This window comes from Formica exsecta, unplaced genomic scaffold (assembly GCF_003651465.1).
Source record: "Formica exsecta isolate Colony F162 unplaced genomic scaffold, ASM365146v1 scaffold548, whole genome shotgun sequence".
NCBI classification, from domain to species: domain Eukaryota; kingdom Metazoa; phylum Arthropoda; class Insecta; order Hymenoptera; family Formicidae; genus Formica; species Formica exsecta.
The window spans coordinates 76173-97927 of record NW_021852723.1 but is presented as its reverse complement, the minus strand read 5'-3'; the positions used below and the strand labels follow the sequence as shown (position 1 = coordinate 97927).

The window sequence follows — 21755 nt, the reverse complement described above, 5'->3', positions numbered from 1 at the left end:
AATCTGAACGATAAGAGTCGCAATCAAAACACGAGCGAGAATAAACGTCGCGATCAGCCAATCGGCGCGTGATAGCGTGATCAAAACAAAGAAAAAGTGTGACAAACACCTCGATTCTCGAACATTCTGTGCCGAAAATCTCCATAATAGGAGTGTTACTCGCCTCCCCTGCTCCGGCCTCTTCTTTTTGGGGGGAGTGCACTTCGCACTTCCCACGCGGTGGTCCGCTGGGCGGCCCAACCCCGCGCAGATGGAGCACCTGACCTTGCCCGCGCAATCGCGTGCAAGATGCCCCATCTCGCCGCAGCGGTAGCAGCAGCCACTGCGATCTACAGCGCTGCTGCAGTGCTGCTGTACGTGGCCCTTCTCCAGGCATTTATAGCACTGGAGGAGCTTCTTCTCCAACAGCTCCGCTGCGGCCCTGGACCATCCAATCTGGATGGTCGGCGCCGCGGACACACGGTTGGCCGCCCTCAGCGGGCATTGGGCCCATACCGTGCCCATACCCTTGGTCGCGAACTTCTTTCGCGCACATTTCTTTCGCGCACATTTCTTTCGCGCACAGTTCTTTCGCGCACAGTTCGTTTGCGCACAGTTCGTTTTAATTAGAAAAAGAAGAAGAAGAAGCTTATAATTATATATGTGTGCTTATATATGTGTGCTGTCCATAAATAATAATTAATAATTTTATTATACCATTCCGTATCTTTGCCTTGCACATAGTTGTTATGACAGATTTCCTAACCTCTCGTAATGACAGCGTAATAATTTATTTTTTATTTTTAAAGAGTCAAACTTGACTGTAAATTCTCCAAATCTTTTTTTCCGGACGAAGTGTCATTGCACTCGTAACAGACAAAACGTAATGTAATCAGGAAGTATGAAAACATGTCAGTTAAATATAAAGATAAATTAATTGTAATTTTCATCTGAAACAGATTCTTCTTTGAGTTTCAATTAGATACATCACAATTTCAATAAGTATTATGTATTTAAATATTTCGTAATAAGACAAGAATACAATTTAATAACATTCTTAGTAATAGCCCAAGAAGTAATAAATCTTACTTATTTTCAGTGATGAATCATATCTTTGTTATAGATAGCATATCATTTGATTGATTAAATAGAATCTTAAAATTATTTTAAATATAAAAACGGACTATATGAATACCGACCATACAGTATTTAAAACTTTATCCCATAGAGATAAAATGACCAGCATACAGATAAAATTCAGGAAGATCATAAAAGTGTTTAAGATTTTTAAATATAAAAATTACTCACTTTTAATTATAATGTGCCTTGTTGCAAAATTTTAAGAATTTGTTGTACATTTCTATAATACCCAAACACTTTCACGAACAAAATGTTTATTCAATGACACTTCAGTAAGATTAGAAAATCTAAAAAGCTTACAGATATATATTTTGAAAAACTATCAAAATGATAACTAGATATAAATATAATAATAGAAAGAAACACGCGAGGTTAAAATAACTGTCATGTACCTTGTTGCAATATTTAAGAATTTGTTGTACATTCTTATGATACCCAAACACTTCCACGCAAAAAATGCTTATTCAATGACACTTCAGTAAGATCAGAAAATCTAAAAAACTTACAAATATATATTTTGAAACCATAAATGCGATCACACGAAATATAAATATAGAGAGAAACACGCGAGGTTAAGATAACTGTCATGTATGCAGTAGGTAATATAGGCTACGCTACGGTTGGAAAAAACTACAGATGTTCCGAAACACTGCATTAAGGGTCGACAGGAGTGACGGGCAAACTCCGATTTGACATTGGAGACCTAGCGCGGTGAAAATGTGAAACTCAGGTTTCAGGGTTACCAACGCTGAGGAATGAATTCTCAGTCTCGATGTATAGGTGTATGTCTGTATACCCTGCCGAAAATGGTCGATTAAAACGGATTTAAAAAAATGTAATCCGAATCGATTGATGGAGATATTGATATTTTCATAACATTTCACAGGATTCTAGTAGCGGAGAAAATTATAATAAACTCTCGCTTAAAAGAATCTCGTGCTTTGTTAATGAACACTGATGGAGATATTGATGACAGGCCTGTTGTGCAAATTACTATAGATGCGTAGGATATGTGGCTCTCAGTTCTGTTATATCTGAAATAGATGTTTAAAAATGTTAATAAATAGCATAATATATTAGAATTTCATATACACAATAACTAACTTTAGTAAAAATGTTATCAAATCTCATGAGTCTACATATTACAGTATACGTACATACAGTTTATTTAATAGCAAATTACCCTAAGATTATGAAACCAGCAACTTACATTGTAAAAGACTTCTTTCACAGAACTGATGGAGATATTGCACAAAATATCACGATATGCTATCTATAACAAAGATATGATTCATCACTGAAAATAAGTAAGATTTATTACTTCTTGGGCTATTACTAGGTATGTTATTAAATTGTATTCTTGTCTTATTACGAAATATTGAAATACATAATACTTACTGAAATTGTGATGTATCTAATTGAAACTCAAAGAAATATTTGTTTCAGATGAAAATTACAATTAATTTAACTTTATATTTAACTGACATGTTTTCATACTTTCTGATTACATTACGTTTTGTCTGTTACGAGTGCAATGACACTTCGTCCGGAAAAAAAAATTTGGAGAATTTACAGTCAAGTTTGACTCTTTAAAAATAAAAAATAAATAATTACGCTGTCATTACGAGAGGTTAGGAAATCTGTCATAACAATTATGTGCAAGGCAAAGATACGGAATGGTATAATAAAATTATTAATTATTATTTATGGACAGCACACATATATACTTATAATTATAAGCTTCTTCTTCTTCTTCTTCTAATTAAAACGAACTGTGCGCAAACGAACTGTGCGCGAAAGAAATGTGCGCGAAAGAAATGTGCGCGAAAGAAATGTGCGCGAAAGAAATGTGCGCGAAAGAAATGTGCGCGAAAGAAATGTGCGCGAAAGAAATGTGCGCGAAAGAAATGTGCGCGAAAGAAATGTGCGCGAAAGAAATGTGCGCGAAAGAAATGTGCGCGAAAGAAATGTGCGCGAAAGAAATGTGCGCGAAAGAAATGTGCGCGAAAGAAATGTGCGCGAAAGAAATGTGCGCGAAAGAAATGTGCGCGAAAGAAATGTGCGCGAAAGAACTGCGCGCGAAAGAACTGTAACAAACGTTTATTTACCAAATAATGTTAATAATAAATGTCAAAAAATTTCAAAATTGTACATGCATACATGCGTGTGTATGTATTCCAAATTATACAAAAATATGTGTTGTGTCCAAAAACAACGTGTCTAATTGAACGGTGCGCAAATGAAATGTGTCCAAACGAATTGTGCGCAATTGAAATGTGTCCAATCGAACGGTGCGCAACTTTATGTGTCTAATATCACAGTGTGCAATTGCAACGTGTCCAATTGTACTGTGCGCAAGTGAAGGCTTCTCCGGGAACTTGACGTCCCCGACCCGCACCTCTTCCGGGAGGCAACCATCCTCCCTGGCAATTGCCGCCGCAATATCTGCGGCCGCAAGGGCGCGGTTCAGGCCCCTGAGCCGCATCTCGGCCTTCCTGATGGGGCGAGCTAACCTTACCCCATCATGGCCAGCGAATACGCGACGGAGTTTGAGCATCAGGACATCTGCCTTTTGCACGGCGGTCGGCCTCTCCTTTTCGCCCGACCACGGCAACTCGACCACCATCGCGCCGGTGGCCGCCTCCCGAATCCTGAGGGAGTCGATCCCCAATTTCTGGAGATCGACCTACCTCTGTGCCCTCGCAAGAGCCTTCTCGTACCCCCCATCAGGGCACGTGATAGTCACGGCCGCGTCCGAGGTGATCTCCTCTTGACAGCTCCCTTAGGGGGCTGTCTCTTGCCCTGCCGCTGCTGTCCCCCTTTGCTCCTAGGAGCGGGGGGGGAGGCGCGAGCAGTGTGCATCTTCCGCCCACTGGGCTGGGCCGGTTGCCCGGTTCTAGCCCTCTGGGCTCTCCTTTTCCTCCGCCTCACGACCCGGGACCAGGATTCGTCCTGGCCCCAGGCATGCCGTGGCGTGGGGGTGGGCCTGTTCCCGCGATGGCCGCTGGGCGCCACGGAAGGACGGCATTTGCCGGACCCCCCGCGCCCGCACGCGGACCACGCGGGGGAGGGAGTGGGGGAGGAGGGGGCCTCGTGCCACTCTACTCCCCCGATTCGCGCTTCCCCTTCTTCTTCTTCTTCCTTTTATTCTGTCCCGGCGCAGAAGCACCGGGAAGGAGGGGGAGGAGGTCTTGCACCGGCGGGCGGTAGGTCGACGCGGGGGACCGTCCAGGCACGCTGCGGCCCAAAGCCGCCCGCAGGTCGACGAGGGCCCCAATTTGCTCGGTATACTAGTCATACCAAGACTTGGCGCCCTCGTCCACAATCGCAGGGGGTAGCCCTCCGGGAGGGAGGCCGATGTTTCCCTCAAAGGGGGCTTTATAGCCACACCCCCCGCGAGCTCCCCGAACTCCACCCACAGTTGGGGACGTAGGTCCCGCACCCCCCCCCCCGTATAACCCCCAGATCACACGTTGGGGACACAGGTCCCATAACCCCCCTTCCGCGTGGGGACGTTGAAGACTTAGGTCCTGCAAATTCCCCACTAACGGTCGGGGACCCGGGTCCCCCCTTTCCCTGTGGACGCTCCACCCTTACAGGGTGGTCCACAATTTTGACCGACTTCACCCGAGGGGCGCCCCGCGTTCTTTTGCGGAGGGCCTCCTCGGGCAAACCGGCGAGAGGCAGCCTGAGGGAGGGCTTAGCGCGGCGTACCGCTTCCAGCTCCTCCCTCAAGGAATGGACCTCCTTCTGGAGGCCTTTATTCCTGTCAGGCAGGGACTTCAAATCCCGCCGTAGGAGGGCCAGTTTTCCGGGCTCCTCCATTTTTTGGGCCCTCTCACTGAGGGTGGCTGCCGCCACCCTTACAACGGCGGCAGCCTCCCTCAGTTTTCTCTGTAAGGAGCCCTTGAGGTCGCCAGAACAAGCGGCGATCCTGTTGATCGCCGCGGCTTCCTCAAGGCTCCTCGCAGGTACGTCCGTCGTGGGTGCGAGGCCCAGTTCCTCCGCGCACTGGGCCTCGTACACCCTCAGCTCCTTACTCAGAAGAGGGGGAGGGATGTCTTCCGACAGGGCCTTTTTAGCCCTGTTCTCCCTGTCCCTTTCCTTCCGGAGGGTGGCCTCTCGTTCGCGCTTCTCGCGAATCCCCACATGCTCCCCGGTGGTGGGAGTTCTACCCCTCCCCTTCTTAACAAGGAGCCCGCCGGGGCCCATCTCGGTGAGGGACTCCTGCGAGCCCTCGCTACCGCTAGCATACGGAGTCCGCACCAATGATGATGCGGGGGTCCGGCTGACGCTACCCTTCTTTGACGCGCTCTTAGCGCCTGGGCTTCCCGGACGTATGAGGCTCACAGCTCGGGATTGGCCCTCGTCCCGCGAATACGAATGTTGTCTCGCAGCAGAGCTCGACTTGGCCCTTGTCTTCGTTTTCGAAGAAGACGGTCCAGGCCGGTCGACCCTGACTGCGGTCATCCGCAACACCTTTATTTCGGCGATAGCTCTTTCGCTTGCGGCGCTCGTCGGCAACACCACGGGTAGCCCATCATCGGATGACGACGCGGGGGGAGCTGGGACTACATCCCCCCGCGCCGACCGCTGTGAGGTCCGAAACCCACTGCGGTGGTAAGGTTTTTACCTGTCTTATTGTCCATGTCATGGTGTATCAAGAAGGTGGTTTGATTTCGGTGTTTTCCTTCACCTAGGCCAGTTGGCTTCACTCCGCCTGACGAGTCTGGCCTGCCCAGGATTTTTTAGCGAGGTTACCTTCCTCTCCACCTCGCTCGGCCAATCGTCCCATAAAGGACACATATACACCCTTCCCCCCTACCCACAAAAACCCCAAAAACCCTCCCCACCCAACCCATAAAATTCCGCACCCATGCACCCCCCACATCCCCACAGAACCCCCATAAAAACCCCAAAACCCCCCACATAACCCCGAACCAAACCACAAGTCTCACTCAAAATAAATAAAAACAAAGCAGACTTGTACATTGGCCGAGTCGGCTGGCACACTCTTAGACCCTTTCCAAACATTGGAAGGGGAGCCCCTCCACCACGTCAAGGTGGTGTGCCATCGGAGGGGAACTCGTAGAGACCTAGTGTTCCTACGTATTCTATTCCACCGATAATTATATTGTCATCTTTATCCACATCAAAAGTTTTATCACCGATCATCATTCCTTCGTTGCAAAATTTAACATTGTATACATAATCCATACTGTTATCTTTATCTTGACTTAAAATAACTCCCATATATTTTTGCCCTAGTGGGCCCAAGTGTGCGCGCAATGTACTTTGGCCCTCGGACGTTTGTAATAGATGTTAAATCGACGTCACAAGCGTTTCAGGCGTAGTTTCGAAAATTTCATCCACAGATGGAGACGGTCTTTCGTGCAATATTTGATTTGGTTGTACGTTATTTATCGGAGAAACCGCATTCGATAATTGTTCCATTCGCTTACGTTTTGATTGATTTGGAGTAGAAGTTATTAGCGAATCGTTTAATGATATATTTGGCCGTGTTTGGCCGTGTTTGACCGTGTTCGCTTTGTTCCATACTTTGACTCTTTTTTCAGATGCTTGTCTTCGAGCATACTCGATGGTTCGGTTTTCGCTTCATTAGATTCCACATTGATTGTATTTTCGACAAGTTGTTTTAGAGGTTCGACAATTGGTTCAAAGTGCCTCTCCAATGCGACGTCTTCCTCCATTTGACCAGTTTTTAAAAAACGATATTTTTTGCGGATTGTTTCGCTCGTTTTTGCAATCTCTCTCGCAAGCTTCTCACGATCGTCATCGTCAATCGTCGTCGTCATGTTGCGCTCGGACGAAAATTTTTAGACGTTGCTTGATCGATGTATCAATAGCGACTAACCACTTTACGGTAATGCAAAATCGTTAAATCCTTTTCGATGTCGTCCATTAGTCCGTAAACTCTTTATCAGTCACTACAAATCCATACTTGTGTTACGTCCTGGCGACTTCTTCGTCCCACGATTCCTTCCTTCAGCGAAGTTGCGGCAACGATAGTCGATCGGTGATAAAAATGAATCGTTTAGTAAATAGAGCATAATAAATTGCGCAATACATTTCTTTAAACATTTAGTCAGTTGTCAATATCTATATCTATGAGTAACCGTGAGAAAGACGCGAGAAACCGCGCCTAAAAATAAATAAAAATCAGTAGATACCCTCGCAATAGAATTTTCCAGCGGAAGAATAAATTGATACCGAAAAGATAATAAAATTCCTTTTAATTCCTACGAAATATTTGACAAGTACAACTAAATCAATAATGATGAAACTTTTGTAATGAAATATTCAGTAAATACAGCTGCACTAATATTGATAAAAATAATCATAAGGAAGTAAGACTTTCTAATCAGATCACGTGCGCAAGAAAAATCTAATGCTCAAGGGACTCTGAACTGATATCGAGATCACCAATCGACGATCACCATGGGTGAAAATTTGAAAAGTAGGAAAAACACCCCGCCTAATGAGGGCACTAGCACAATTTTTAATTCGTTAAGGTGAAGAATCCCCACTTCTGCGCAATTTCAATTCGTTGCAGTTTTAGAAGATTCCCACTCTTAGAATTAAAATACTCCCCGAAAAGAAAATTATAAAAAGGGGACTCAAAGAGACATTGACACACTTATTTTCTGGTCTTCAGCTTCACGCAGTCTTACTCTGTGCTTTTGCACCGTAATTCGCGAGTTAGGCACTTGTGCCACCAGTGTCCTCACTTGGCATCACCTCCAGAGCAACCACGAATCAAACATCGGGCTGCCGACATGAGACACAGAGCGAAACACCGTACAAACTCGCCACCCCTCCATCTCTGAATTACTATTTAAAAAAGTAAGTTCAATTGAATAATTTTTCTTTTCCTCTTTTTTGTCTTGTTTCTTATTTAAATCAAAACTTTCCGAAGAATGTTTCATTCTTTTAAATATTTAAATCATCAACCCGTTCCGGCAACAAGTCTTAAAAAATTTTAAATCCTGATCTTAATGTAACACATATGCGAGCGACTAATTTTATATTTCTAACCGTTCTTAACATATACACTTATTGACTTATACATATTGATTTTGATTTTATTTTTTTTATCCTTTAATCAAATATATTTTTATATTGTATTAACCAGTCAGGACCTAAAATTAACGATAAAATCATTCTGACTGATGCCCTCCGTATTAATGTAACACCCGCGAACTATAACACACACATACACACATATACGCACCGAGAAATTATAATCAACAATATTTTATTTCTATTTTTAAATAATCATGTATATCTATCATTTATTTTAAAAATGAATAAATTCATACTTTGTTAATTAAAATCAAAATACTCTTTATTAAACCTCCACTCATTCCTAGTCGAAAGATCGCACTTGGTCCCATCCCGCGTAATAAAAGAGATTAAATTCTCTTACCGAAATGGGACCACCGAACGAACGTCTGAATAACCAGCGTAATAGCGACTCAGTCGTTTACATGCTTTTCAGACCTGTCAGTTCGTTCGACCCGATTCCAAACGCCACGAGACGTTTAACTTCGGGATAATAAAAGATAGTTGTTGCGCCCTTCCGTCGACTCATCCTTCCCCGAGTCTGGACGTAACACTTGTGTTGCCAACATTTCTGACAGAATGCGCGAAAATCGTCGTAAGACATGTCAGTATTTACATGATCGTTGTATACATGTTTCAAGTTTGTACCATCTTGTTTAAATAGAATCAATAAATTTGCATTGTCCCGTACGAGATACTTGGGTATCTTGGCATACGTTTGACAAGGATAGAAACAGTCGAGTGTCGACTCATTGCAAAGTACTCTCTTATCGTATCTTGCTTATCGCACGCCACGTCAACAAAGATAACAATGGAATTCGGAAGCGCCTCGCTCCATCATTCAAGTTATTATATGGTGTACATAATGTTTCACATAATATACATGGACTTATTCATATAGTACAAGATGTAAAAAAGTTTGGAACATTAGATTATTTTAGTTCTTTTAAATATAAAAATTACTTACAAACGTTATAAAAATTATTAAAAACACCAGATAAACCATTAGAACAAATTATTCGCAGATACATCGAATATGAACAAAATAAGCTCAACAAAGTTGTAACGCGGTCACCTCGCTCGACGCTTGGATCGGCTTGTCGGTGTCCGGGTTCGAGAGGAGGGGAGACTCAAGCTTACGAGAACACAGATTGAAACGAAAAGATAGTTTATTTAAAGAAAGATAGATAGATACAGCGTGCAGGGCCGGGTAATGTCATGCATTGAGCGGTGTCGCGGGTATCAGGGTGCGGGGCGCAAAGCGGAGACGCAAAGCGATTGGCGCAAAGCGGCGAGAAGCGCAAGATAGGTGCGGCGTGCAGTCGTCAACGGTTTTATTTACACGCGACTACGGCGCGGTTAGAACTAGCGCACTTATTATTAACAAGTCTTATTACTAGCAGGCTTAGTACTATGGCGTGGTTATAACTAGCGGACTTATTACGAACAGGTCTTATTACTAGCAGGCTTAAGACTAGCAGGCTTATTACTACAGCGGATATAACTAGCGGACTTATCTCTATCATGCGGCGAATATCTACAGCGCGGTATGTACATGCACTTATGAGCTAATGTCAGATTAGGTGGCTAAGTATTGCGGGCAGGACCGAGTGTCACGTCGGGGCCTGCCTTGGCAACGGAAACCGGCGAAACCTGGTGGAGCTGAGCGAAACCTCAGCCCGGACAGGTACTAGGAGCCGGCGAAACCCGACAGGGCTAAGCGAAACCTTAGCCCGAGGAGTGGTGACAGGAGTCGGCGAAACCCGACAGGGGTGAGCGAAACCTCAGCCCGAAGGTAGAGAGAGCCGGCGAAACCCGGCAGAGCCAAGCGAAACTTTGGCCCCGAAAGGTATTAGGTACTGGTCAGGTCGGTGTCAAAAGTCGGGTCGCAGGATGGGATCTGGTCCAGTGATGCCAGAATTGAAACGCGAGCAACACGACTCCGTAATGGTGGGGATACACACACAAGCGTAAACCGTGTACATGTAATGCGGAGAGCGCTCTGCGCATTAAAGTAACAAATATTGCTTACTGTAAAGAGCTTAATACAAATGTCATTATGGGCCATGAATTCTGTCATAGAAAAGATTTGTATGATATTCCTTGTCCTTCGTCTCTTATAGGAATATTTATTGTAGAGAACTTATCAGAATTAAAGATGTGGCCAATAGAAAATGTTAAAACAAAATATGTTAAACTACCATTAATAAAAGATAATAAGTTTGCAGTCTTCCCATTGCTGCATCAATAATTTCAAATATGTTTGAAGGGTATATGTTCGAAGAATTGAAACCGCTCAGTCTCGAAAATGTTTCTTCTTCTATCGGTTAACAGCAATATTCTCGAGCTTACCACCGAGCAGTTACAGATTATCCCCAAAATTGTTTTACTGCGAGACTTTGGTAGCTACGTGGAACAATTGTGGGACAAGCTTCCCGGACATATAAAAGCTGATTCAGAGGTTCGACAATATCGTCGATGCATGCGACATTATATAATTTGCCGTGGCAGCAAACACATATCGACGGTCCAACACCGTTAAGGGGATCCAAAGGTGACGGCCGAACTCCGACGGGTTAGCGCCCTCATCTAAGCGTAACTAAAATTATCGATAATACCAACCGAAATTATCGATAATATCAATAATTTTAGTTCCGCTGTTACCGATATTAATATTTCTGCATGTTTTATGCATATTTGAAAGAGAATTGTGTTCAATATGTTGAAATCGGACAACATCGTGTATTTCTACTGCTCCATTGCCTCGCACGCATATCTATGCGTATAGATAACAGTATAATATAGACGTGCCTGCCTTTATCACATATTTGAACATAATTTCACATTGTTCATACGGGCTATGTGTCTTCCCATATATCTTCCAAGAGGAATAACATTTGGTTAAGTGTTATATATATAATTGTGTATATATATATATGTATATGTATAATATGTACATAGACGTATACAGATGTATGTGTATGATATATATACATATATTCTGAATATTATCATGTAACTTTCTATAAGTTGCGATCTATGCAACGCAGCTAATTTTTTTCAATCGATATAATCAATGGATATATAACAACAATGTATTATTTATACAAATATATATTATATTGTCTTTTTTTGTTCGTATACATAAATGTTTATATATTTGTAATAAACATTTATAATACATTGTTTGTCTCCATCGCAACAGAATAATATATCGCCTCTGGCATATATTATTTAACACACATGCAATTTTCATCTAGTGTGAAATAACAACCAGCTCACGAATTGATCGCCTCTGGCATATATTTTTTAACACACATGCAAATCGCATCTAGTGTGAAATAACAACCAGCTCACGAATTGATCGCCTCTGGCATATATTTTTTAACACACACGCAAATCGCATCTAGTGTGAAATAACAACCAGCTCACGAATTGATCGCCTCTGGCATATATTTTTTAACACACACGCAAATCGCATCTAGTGTGAAATAACAACCAGCTCACGAATTGATCGCCTCTGGCATATATTTTTTAACACACACGCAAATCGCATCTAGTGTGAAATAACAACCAGCTCACGAATTGATCGCCTCTGGCATATATTTTTTAACACACACGCAAATCGCATCTAGTGTGAAATAACAACCAGCTCACGAATTGATCGCCTCTGGCATATATTTTTTAACACACACGCAAATCGCATCTAGTGTGAAATAACAACCAGCTCACGAATTGATCGCCTCTGGCATATATTTTTTAACACACACGCAAATCGCATCTAGTGTGAAATAACAACCAGCTCACGAATTGATCGCCTCTGGCATATATTTTTTAACACACACGCAAATCGCATCTAGTGTGAAATAACAACCAGCTCACGAATTGATCGCCTCTGGCATATATTTTTTAACACACACGCAAATCGCATCTAGTGTGAAATAACAACCAGCTCACGAATTGATCGCCTCTGGCATATATTTTTTAACACACACGCAAATCGCATCTAGTGTGAAATAACAACCAGCTCACGAATTGATCGCCTCTGGCATATATTTTTTAACACACACGCAAATCGCATCTAGTGTGAAATAACAACCAGCTCACGAATTGATCGCCTCTGGCATATATTTTTTAACACACACGCAAATCGCATCTAGTGTGAAATAACAACCAGCTCACGAATTGATCGCCTCTGGCATATATTTTTTAACACACACGCAAATCGCATCTAGTGTGAAATAACAACCAGCTCACGAATTGATCGCCTCTGGCATATATTTTTTAACACACACGCAAATCGCATCTAGTGTGAAATAACAACCAGCTCACGAATTGATCGCCTCTGGCATATATTTTTTAACACACACGCAAATCGCATCTAGTGTGAAATAACAACCAGCTCACGAATTGATCGCCTCTGGCATATATTTTTTAACACACACGCAAATCGCATCTAGTGTGAAATAACAACCAGCTCACGAATTGATCGCCTCTGGCATATATTTTTTAACACACACGCAAATCGCATCTAGTGTGAAATAACAACCAGCTCACGAATTGATCGCCTCTGGCATATATTTTTTAACACACATGCAAATTGCATCTAGTGTGAAATAACAACCAGCTCACGAATTGATCGCCTCTGGCATATATTTTTTAACACACATGCAAATTGCATCTAGTGTGAAATAACAACCAGCTCACGAATTGATCGCCTCTGGCATATATTTTTTAACACACATGCAAATTGCATCTAGTGTGAAATAACAACCAGCTCACGAATTGATCGCCTCTGGCATATATTTTTTAACACACATGCAAATCGCATCTAGTGTGAAATAACAACCAGCTCACGAATTGATCGCCTCTGGCATATATTTTTTAACACACATGCAAATTGCATCTAGTGTGAAATAACAACCAGCTCACGAATTGATCGCCTCTGGCATATATTTTTTAACACACATGCAAATTGCATCTAGTGTGAAATAACAACCAGCTCACGAATTGATCGCCTCTGGCATATATTTTTTAACACACATGCAAATTGCATCTAGTGTGAAATAACAACCAGCTCACGAATTGATCGCCTCTGGCATATATTTTTTAACACACATGCAAATTGCATCTAGTGTGAAATAACAACCAGCTCACGAATTGATCGCCTCTGGCATATATTTTTTAACACACATGCAAATTGCATCTAGTGTGAAATAACAACCAGCTCACGAATTGATCGCCTCTGGCATATATTTTTTAACACACATGCAAATTGCATCTAGTGTGAAATAACAACCAGCTCACGAATTGATCGCCTCTGGCATATATTTTTTAACACACATGCAAATTGCATCTAGTGTGAAATAACAACCAGCTCACGAATTGATCGCCTCTGGCATATATTTTTTAACACACATGCAAATTGCATCTAGTGTGAAATAACAACCAGCTCACGAATTGATCGCCTCTGGCATATATTTTTTAACACACATGCAAATCGCATCTAGTGTGAAATAACAACCAGCTCACGAATTGATCGCCTCTGGCATATATTTTTTAACACACATGCAAATCGCATCTAGTGTGAAATAACAACCAGCTCACGAATTGATCGCCTCTGGCATATATTTTTTAACACACATGCAAATCGCATCTAGTGTGAAATAACAACCAGCTCACGAATTGATCGCCTCTGGCATATATTTTTTAACACACATGCAAATCGCATCTAGTGTGAAATAACAACCAGCTCACGAATTGATCGCCTCTGGCATATAGTATACATAAATGTTTATATATTTGTAATAAAGATTTATAATACATTGTTTGTCTCGATCGCAACAGAATAATATGATATATTTTTACAATATTCTGAATATTGAAAATATAAAATGGGCCCCTCCATCGCCCATTTTCGTGAGAACGCAACCAATATATTTTTCGTCTCTCCGATTATAATTTGCAATCGAGATTGAGGCATCTTTTTTTTCAATATTTGTACAAATATCACGATACACTTTTTGGATAATATTATCCCACTAAAAAAAACTTCATAAAGGTAAAAAAATATACTTGGCGTCGCGGCGCTACCGCGTTGCTTGATCATTGTGGAAAATGCAGCAGTTTATTGCCTTCTATAATTTTAAAAAAGTGTTCTCTCATGCATTTTACATCCTTGGAATATTTCTTTTCACAAGGGTTGCCTCCTAAGGCTATAGTCGTGGCGAAAGCCGCAGCGTAAATCCCACAACATATGCCATCAAAAATAATGTTAGCTTGATTTATTGTAGGATAACGTAGATGTATATAATTTTTCTCTTTAGCTACCATCTTACCGTATGTACAGCCAGGTAGGCTATCATATACGCGAAGTTTAGTGCCATCAAAGAAAATACATCGCCAGTGATCACTACAATTCCCTTCAATGATTTGTAAGCTTTTATTACTATCACTGGCTGCAATCATATCAGGAAACTCCAAATATTGCACACTTTGCGTTTCGAAATCAGAAGTTTCTCTTATGATGCGTAAAAATCGATCTAATGATTCGTCGTTTATTTTGCTGTTTATGGGCAAGATATTATCCTTCACGACAGAGAGAGGAGCAATCGCATTTAACATTTTTTCATGTCTCTCCACATCGTCTTTAGTAATATCATGTTTGTTATTTGAATAACTAACTATGATACAATCATCATCTGGCTCTGTATCCAAAGTAGCAGCAGTAGCAGTAAATGCTTTTGCTTCTACAGGCAAAACATTTGATTTGCATCGCTTTTTTTCTTCGAGAATATTTGCATTTTCTATAATATTCCGCCGAATAGTTTTTTGGCTAATTATTTCTTTCGCTGCTTCTTCTTTAGCTTCTGTTATATATTTTGCATTTCTGATTGGCATATGTCTATTATGGCGACTATCCAATATTTCTGGAAGCATGCATTCGTAGTAGAAGCGTGTTAGAAAAGGCAGCATTTGATTTTTCCAGAATTCATTGTCTGTACTAATACGCAATATTTTTATGCTTTTTGGCGTCCAAACAGCAAAAATGCAATATTCTCGCTTTGTTATATTCAATTGACCTTGAACTTGGTAAAAATATCGGTGATTCCGATTCATTTTATGTGGATTTTGTTTATCAAAGATGCACTTCAAAGAAGGCAATGTCTCTATGGCTTCTTCTGCTGTCAAATGTTCAGCCGACAGAGGACATTTGATTTCCACAAGACCATTTTCCTCAATAAATCCGTCAGGAGACGCACCCAAGAATGGATTTTCATTATCAATGAACAATCCGCAAAGTTTTATTGCTTTATTTAATTTCATGGCCAATTCTTTCCTCGCTACATTTTCATTATCGCGACCATATTTCATGGTTGCGGTATCAATAGACGGAAGATATAAAATGTTTTTACAGTCAATGCACAAGATGTTGTTGATCTCATGCGACATACGGTTCCAAAATTGGATGCCGTCAACATTTCACGTCTCAATGATAACCATAATTCGGACTCATTTTGGTTTCTAGTCTCAAGTTCTATTTCTTGCCAATTTACCCCATTTTCGAACAACTGTTCTAAATGATTTTGTCGCAGTTGCTCAAATATATCAGATGGAAGATTCGGTTTTTGCGATTGCGGACCGTAATAACGATCTGTTCCTGATTCTCGTTTGAATTTTTTTTGCCTTCTCTGCGCTTCTCGAGATTCTTTGGTTCTTGCAACTTTTATTTGGCGTTGCTTTTCCAGATTCTCGACAATAGGCGGAACAGTCTTACACATGCTTTGATGTAATTGTGTAAGTACTTGTTGCGTATTGTATTGCACAACTGCTCCTGCAATTCTAGCATTGTAAGAGCTTTTTTTTCCAAAATTAATACGCTTTCCGCCTATTTGTTTGCAGATTATCGAATTGAACGATTCTGCAGGGTTATTGGTTAAATTAAGCAATAAGCTATCGGAATAAGCGCTAAGATACATGACAGCACTTTGTATTTTTGGATAGAGACCATGTAATTTTAGAAACGGTACATAATTTTTCTTCGTTTCATTACAATTCTCTTTGCTTATATGACCGCGAGCTTCACATCGCTTATGTTCGCCAAAAATATGACTAGGAATGTTCAATATATCTTTTTGCAATTCCATAGCCTGATAATGTTGAGGTTGCTTTTCATTTCTTCGTCTAGCGGCTACCTCTATTACCTCCTTTCGTATTTTTAAAATGTTGCTTTTTACAACATTTCGCACCTCTACAAAACCACGCTGTCTATGCATCTTTGGCTGAGTCATCTCTGCCACAGCTTTAAGCTTTTTGCATAAGTTGCGAAGCAAATGATTGGTGCATTCAATTTTTTTGACTGTCACCATATGTTCACGGTATGGTCTGTTATCAACAATGGCCTGATATACACTACTGTCACCATCGGCAACAACTGTTTTGTAAATCAGTCCATGCATTTCAAGGCTACATTTAAAACCTTCCGCGATGGCATCGCTCTCCATGCTTGTAGAGCTGACATTGCGGTCGAAATTTTTGTAGCATTTGTGAGCTCTTGGTTCTATACCTATCCGCTCTGCCACATTACATAGCGTGCAAAATTTATTGCGGACACCGACCAATGCGCAAGACGTTGTCGGTCTCCTGCGACATGCGGTTCCAAAATTGGATGCCGTCAACATTTCACGTCTCAATGATAACCATAATTCGGACTCATTTTGGTTTCTAGTCTTAAATTCTATTTCTTGCCAATTTACTCCATTTTCGAACAACTTTTCTAAATGATTTTGTCGCAGTTGCTCAAATATATCGGATGGAAGATCCGGTTTTTGCGATTGCGGACCGTAATAACGATCTGTTCCTGATTCTCGTTTGAATTTTTTTTGCCTTCCCTGCGCTTCTCGAGATTCTCTGGTTCTTGCAACTTTTATTTGGCGTCGCTTTTCCAGATTCTCGACAATAGGCGGAACAGTCTTACACATGCTTTGATGTAATTGTGTAAGTACTTGTTGCGTATTGTATTGCACAACTGCTCCTGCAATTCTAGCATTGTAAGAGCCTTTTTTTCCAAAATTAATACGCTTTCCGCCTATTTGTTTGCAGATTATCGAATTGAACGATTCTGCAGGGTTATTGGTTAAATTAAGCAATAAGCTATCGGAATAAGCGCTAAGATACATGACAGCACTTTGTATTTTTGGATAGAGACCATGTAATTTTAGAAACGGTACATAATTTTTCTTCGTTTCATTACAATTCTCTTTGCTTATATGACCGCGAGCTTCACATCGCTTATGTTCGCCAAAAATATGACTAGGAATGTTCAATATATCTTTTTGCAATTCCATAGCCTGATAATGTTGAGGTTGCTTTTCATTTCTTCGTCTAGCGGCTACCTCTATTACCTCCTTTCGTATTTTTAAAATGTTGCTTTTTACAACATCTCGCACCTCTACAAAGCCACGCTGTCTATGCATCTTTGGCTGAGTCATCTCTGCCATAGCTTTAAGCTTTTTGCATAAGTTGCGAAGCAAATAATTGGTGCATTCAATTTTTTTGACTGTCACCATATGTTCACGGTATGGTCTGTTATCAACAATGGCCTGATATACATTACTGTCACCATCGGCAACAATTGTTTTGTAAATCAGTCCATGCATTTCAAGGCTACATTTAAAATTTTCCGCGATGGCATCGCTCTCCATGCTTGTAGAGCTGACATTGCGGTCGAAATTTTTGTAGCATTTGTGAGCTCTTGGTTCTATACCTCTCCGCTCTGCCACATTACATAGCGTGCAAAATTTATTGCGGACACCGACGAAGAGAATCTCCCGTTCGGTAACCAATTATGGCTCCAATACCGGAAAATAAGTCGGAGGCGTTGCCGTACGATCTCTTCATCCAACTACCATCCGCTACAACTGTTATATACAACTGTTATAATGGAATGCCGTTTATAACCTCGTGTTTCAGGCTCTGTGGGTTCTGACCAGATGTTGGCTTCGTAATTGCACATTTGGCATTTGCAGAACACTTGTGTCATTAATCCACGTCGACGAGAATTAACGAGTTTCCAATTTTTAAATTGGCACTCTATTCCTCGCGTATGGTTATCAAATGTTCTATGGATTTCACTCCACAGAAAAGAAATGTCGACAATGCGACAGCCTTCAGGCATGCTTTCCTGGATATGATTTGTATCCAGAAGGCCGTTTTTGATAACAAAATTATTGTTATCTTCGCGAAATTCAACATTTTCACACATACCTGTATTTGAAGTTGACTCGAGGTTTAATAATTATTAAGTAATAATTTTTTTACTCCATATGCGTTCACCTATTGCAATATTCTGTAAAAATTAAAAAAAAATTGGTAAAATCAGGACTCGAACGTGCACTCTTTTTTTTTGTTCGTATACATAAATGTTTATATATTTGTAATAAACATTTATAATACATTGTTTGTCTCCATCGCAGCTCACGAATTGATCGCCTCTGGCATATATTTTTTAACGCACATGCAAATCGCATATAGTGTGAAGTAACCAGCTCACGAATTGATCGCTTCTTGCATATATTTTTTAACACACATGCAAATCGCATCTAGTGTGAAATAACAACCTGCTCACGAATTGATCGCCTCTGGCATATATTTTTTAACCAAAGCGAACATGCAAAACGCATTTGGTGTCAAATATTCGTAAAACATACAGCTCACGAATTAACCGCCTCTGGCTAACTAACTACTGTAGCACTAACTACTATTATAAAATACAAATATAATAAATTTTCAATAAAATATCAAAATAAGCAAAAGACTACGTTCTTATTTTTCAGAGATTTATGTTATACAATATTCGGCATTACTTATATATATACACTATGTGTACACACACACGCGCGCACACACACATACACACACACACACACGCACACATATATATACATACATAGCTTGTCCCACCACCTCCGTACAATAACGTATTGTAGGGATAAAACAGAGTCAAAAATTGAAATACAAACATTTTGAAGCTGTAATGTTTTGAGTTATAAATGACCAAAGCTTATTAGGATATCGCATACATCTCGCGCATTCAGTTCCGTAACTACACATATACGCGTACTGATCTGTCATTTGTTATTGATTTTACAAATCAGGTAATATTCATCGCTGAAATCCTTTCGATCGTTTTTTATTGTTTCGATCGTATTTTATTGTTTTTTATGTGTATGAGTATTATGTTATGCAATTAGCTGATATCAAACTATACTTGTACGTAAAATATTTAATTTGTTCTTAAATAACAATTTCAATTATTGATTAATTATTATATTTGTGGCGGTTCGAGAAACCACCACAATTACGCGCGAACTACCCGGTAGACGCGCGAACGAATTCTCACGCGCGGAGCACGTGAAACCCGCGCGCGAGCACCGCGCGAGCTACGAAGGCTCGCCGCGAGGCGGCCACGACCGGGAGTCGGCGCCAGCAAGTAGGATCCAGTGAGTGGGGTTTATAAGACGGCGCACGGCGAGAAGACTTCGATTCGCGGCCCGCTCTGAGTCAGGGAAGGACCTCCGATCCAGCAGTCAGAACGAGCTCACCGAATTCTTTTGGAAATAGCTACAGCCTACGCTGCCACCGACCGAACCAAGAGACCTTAGTCTTCCTCGACCGCAGCTGTCTCCCACATCACCCAGGACTAGTCGGCAGCCCTACATCGAGGCAGAGAAGGCACCCAGGCCTACAGACGACAAAGCGTGCGTCAACCTCAGGGAGTGGAGACTTCACCGGATAGACCTGGCGACGGTGCAATTCACCCGACCGCCACGATTCTTCCTGAGCCCGTGGGACATCCGGATACGGCGGTATACATCTCCCTCAACACCGTGGTGTCTACCGCCGCTGCTGTCACCGCTCGCAGCCTCGCCGATCCGCCACCGAGATTGCGGGACACAATCGCAGCCGACCACACGCGTGCACAGGGGTACGCAGTACCAACCCCTAACGCTGACTGACAACGCAACTCAATCAGACAGCGATTGGGAAGCCAGCTCACGTGACACGGCCACGCAGACAGAGGTAGCCCGAGAGGAAGTCAGCTACACACTGCCCGGGACTCCGCCGGCCTGGCGACGCGCACCTTTACCCGCGCTGCCGAATTTCGGTTCCCTCAGAGTAACCACCACCGAGCCACGTATCACTTGGCGGGAACGCTCTCAGCGTTAGCCCTTAACCGGCCCTTTTCAGGGCCACCTGAACTTAGTGTATTAAGAATTGTACATATACTGTAAATATATTTTCTTATTGCCATCCAGAAAAGAAGTCAACTGATTGACTTCACCAAAATACGCTCTAACTATCCCTTGCGTCATCCTCCGAAAACGAACGCGCTTCTATATCTACCCACATATTATTATTTATTTTGATCAAGTTTTGTACAAATTTATTTATTCCTTTTATCTGTCAGCAATAACAGATGACAGATCAGTATGTGTATAAAGCCTGAGGATATGAATTGTATGCAATATTATTAGCAAATTTTAATCACTTATAACTCAAAAATTAATGCAATCTTGATAATAAAATAAATTTTTTACGTAAACAATTCATTTTATACAGGATGTCTCACCAAAAGTGGCAAACTTCTTTTATATTTAAAACTAAAAGAGGTAAATCATAACAAGTAAATTGTTTAAACCAAACTCTATTGTAAGCGTAATTGTTTACAACAATTATCTGTGTTTATGAACGGAGAAATATGCATAATTTTTTCATAATGATATTAAATTTCAATAAAAAAAAATAATAATAATTGTAGCACTATTGCAGACGGGAACAACAATGTATTATTTAATGTAAATATTTTACATGCTCTACAAGTTTTATTGGCTTGAAATTTCGTGGGCAACATTTACCTTTTCGTCTTTCGCCCCACGATACGGCTAATTTCTAATTCGTGTCTTACAGATTAACGTATATCACATTGTCATTTGATCATAACAATGAGACAGAAAATAGACTTATCGCATCGTCAAAAATGAAAAGATATATGTCACCTACGACATTTCAAACCGATAAAACTCGTAAAATATAAACATAATATGTAAAATATTAGCATCATACATCATTGTATTTGTCTGAAAGAGTATAACTTTTATTTTATCGAAATATTCATATTAATACAAAAATATTATGCATATTTTTCCGTTATAATTTTTGTTAGCAACCACTATGTCCGCAATAAAGTATTTCATAAATATCTGTTATAATTTAATTTTTTTAATTCATAAGATCAAATAGGGTGCCCACTTTTGATCGGACAACATGTTTATATATATATATATATATATATATATATATATATATATATATATATATATATATATATATATATATATATATATATATATATATATATATATATATATATATATATATATATATATATATATATATATATATATATATATATATATATATATATATATATATATATATATATATATATATATATATATATATATATATATATATATATATATATATATATA

General features: G+C 40.5%; 1 long non-coding RNA gene across 1 annotated transcript; it reads right to left on the bottom strand.

Annotated features, from left to right (window-relative positions):
- Positions 1–2087: 2087 nt before the first annotated feature.
- On the bottom strand, positions 2088–2837 carry LOC115241978. Its single transcript, XR_003884987.1, has 3 exons — positions 2518–2837; positions 2330–2416; positions 2088–2153 (listed from the first exon to the last, which is right to left on the bottom strand). It is a non-coding gene; the product is annotated as an uncharacterized LOC115241978 (long non-coding RNA).
- Positions 2838–21755: the final 18918 nt, after the last annotated feature.